This window comes from Piliocolobus tephrosceles, chromosome 2 (assembly GCF_002776525.5).
Source record: "Piliocolobus tephrosceles isolate RC106 chromosome 2, ASM277652v3, whole genome shotgun sequence".
NCBI lineage: Eukaryota > Metazoa > Chordata > Mammalia > Primates > Cercopithecidae > Piliocolobus > Piliocolobus tephrosceles.
This window is the reverse complement of record NC_045435.1, coordinates 192,738,083-192,741,234: the sequence shown is the minus strand read 5'-3', so window position 1 is coordinate 192,741,234 and position 3,152 is coordinate 192,738,083.

The following is a 3,152-nucleotide window of genomic DNA, read 5'->3' as shown; positions in this document are numbered from 1 at the left end:
GAGCCTCACCTCCTCCCCCTGCCACAGACGCATCACCTCCTTCCCCCCGCCGAGCCTCACCTCCTCCCCCTGCCACAGACACATCACCTCCTTCTCCCCGCCGAGCCTCACCTCCTCCCCCTGCCACAGAGGCGAGCATCCTGCCTCCTGCCCAGGGACGTGGTGGGGAATGAATGCCACCTAAGTAACAACTCACAAGCACAGTGTCTGGCTTTGGGGCGTAGGGCGGGGCACAGGTAATCAATACATGCCACTCCCTGCCGGGACGGCTTCCCCCTTCCCTGATGAAGGCCTCCAGGACACAGGGCCCGCTCTGTTCCCGGTCACGAGGCTGCAGCTGAAGGGCGGAGGAGGCCTCTCAGATTCAAAGTAGGGCAGAGATGAGAGGCGTCATTCCAATTTGAGATCAGAGTCTGACAGCCGGGCAGGCGGCAGGCAGCCGCTTCCTCCCCTCCGTGGAGCCTGCCAGGAGAGGGTCGTATTGAGGGCGTGACTGGCAAGGCCCGCAGCGGGATGGGCAGCCCCCCCACCACGCCCGTGCAGCTCTGCGTAAATCCCGAGTCCTGAATATCCTCGTGTAACTCAGATCTGGAAAGAGTCCTAGATCTTCTGGTTCCACGCTTTCATTTCACAGATAAGGAAACAGGCCCAGAGAGGAAAAGGCTTTTCGTAGTCACTTGGCGAGGCAGGGAAGCTGGGCTGAGAATGCAGGTGCCACCCAGACCCACCGCCAGGATCCCCGACGGGAACACGCTCGCTGGGTCACCATGAGCATTTGATGAATTTGCCTCTAGTCTTTTAAAAATACATATGTATAATTTTATTTTAATCTTTTTTTTTTTTTTTTTTTTTTTTTTTTTTTGAGACGGAGTCTCGCTCTGTCCACCAGGCTGGAGTGCAGTGGCCGGATCTCAGCTCACTGCAAGCTCCGCCTCCCGGGTTCACGCCATTCTCCTGCCTCAGCCTCCTGAGTAGCTGGGACTACAGGCGCCCGCCACCTCGCCCGGCTAGTTTTTTTTGTATTTTTTTAGTAGAGACGGGGTTTCACCGTGTTAGGCAGGATGGTCTCGATCTCCTGACCTCGTGATCCGCCCGTCTCGGCCTCCCAAAGTGCTGGGATTACAGGCGTGAGCCACCGCGCCCAGCTATTTTAAATTTTTTAATTTTTTCTTTTTTTGGAACAGGGTCTCACTGTGTCAGCCAGGCTGGAGTGCAGAGGCATGATCTTGGCTCACTGCAACCTCTGCCTCCTGGGCTCAAGCCATCCTCCGGCCTCAGCCTCGCAAGTAGCTGTGACTACTCCAGGCAGGTACGTGCCACCGTACTCCGATGATACGACTTTTTGTAGAGATGGGGACTTGCTCACAACAAAGCCCAGGTTGCTGTAAAATTACTGAGCTCCAGTGATCCTCCCACCTCAGCCTCCCAAAGAGCTGGGATTGCAGGCGTGAGCTGCTGCACCCAGCCTACATGTAATTTTATTTTATTTTATTATTTTATTTTTTCATTTTATTTTCGAGACAGGGTTTCTCTCTGTTGTCCAGGCTGGAGTGCAGTGGCGAAATTAAAGCTCACTGCAGCCTCTGCTTCCTGGGCTCCAGTGATCCTCCCCCCTCAGCCTCCTGAATCGCTGGGATTATAGGTGTGCATCGCCATGCCTGGCTAGTTTTTGTCTATTTTTTTGTAGAGGTAGGGTGAGCCACTATGTTGCCCAGGCAGGTCTCAAATTCCTGGGCTCAAGTAATCCTTTCACCTCGGCTTCCCAAAGTGCTGGGATCACAGGTGTGAGCCATTGTGCCTGGCTATAATTTTAAATTAATACCTAATTATACTATGCAGGAATACATTCTCTTTTAAAACTTATTTCCTTGCCTCCTGAATATGGTGTGGCTACTCAGTGTTTGTTGAATGTGTGAACAAGTGAATTCTTATTTCTATCATCCCGTTCAGGCCCCAATCTTATGACCAGCTCCTCCTGGATGACAGCACCTCTCAACGCCCCCTCCCGCGACCATCCTTCCCCAACCCCTTCTACCAGGGCCACTGGATCAGGGCACCAGGCGCAAGGAGGCCGACGAGGCTGCTTGAGGACCCCTCTAATTCCTGCCCCACTCTTGGTTGGGGCTAGCTTTGGGGCACCCTTTGGATTTTTTTTTTTTTTTTTTTTTTTCCAGACAGAGTCTCACTCTGTCACCCAGGCTGGAATGCAGTAGCGCAATTTTGGCTCAACCTCTGCCTCCTGGGTTCAAGTGATTCTCCTGCCTCAGCTTCCCAAGTAGCTGGGACTACAGTCACGTGCCATCACGCCCAGCTAATTTTTGTATTTTTAGAAGAGACAGGGTTTCACCATGTTGGCCAGGATGGTCTCGAACTCCTGACCTCAAGTGATCCGCCCACCTCTGCCTCCCAAAGTGCTGAGATTACAGGCGTGAGCCACCACGCCCGGCCCCTTTGGACTTTTTTTTTTTTTTGAGACGGAGTCTCACTCTGTCGCCCAGGCTGGAGTGCAGTGGCCGGATCTCAGCTCACTGCAAGCTCCGCCTCCCGGGTTCCCGCCATTCTCCTGCCTCAGCCTCCCGAGTAGCTGGGACTACAGGCGCCGCCACCTCGCCCGGCTAGCTTTTGTATTTTTAGTAGAGACGGGGTTTCACCGTGTTAGCCAAGATGGTCTCGATCTCCTGACCTTGTGATCCGCCCGTCTCGGCCTCCCAAAGTGCTGGGATTACAGGCTTGAGCCACCGCGCCCGGCCTCCCTTTGGACTTTTCTATCCCAGCCCCAAGCTTGGGATGAGTCTGGGGCACCCAGATACCCTCCCATGAACCCACACCATGCTCAACCGCCTGCACACAACCAGGTGTTCCTCTTACTCCGTGGCTCCTCTCACGTTTGCTTCCTCTCTCCCGGTACTGGGACGTGGAAAGACCTTAAACGCCCGGGAGATCCCAGGGAATAATTCAATCCTAGAAAATGAAGCGTAAAACCTGGGCTCCTGGGAAGACCAGAGGGCCTGGAGATGGAGGCTTGGCAGGCCCAGCACTGCTGAAGCCAAGGGAATGAGTGACTTCTCCAAGAGCAGGCTGAGTCCTGCTGAACCTCATTGGTCACATAGTAGCAGGAGCTTGAGGACCAAGACGGGACCTGGAACCTCATT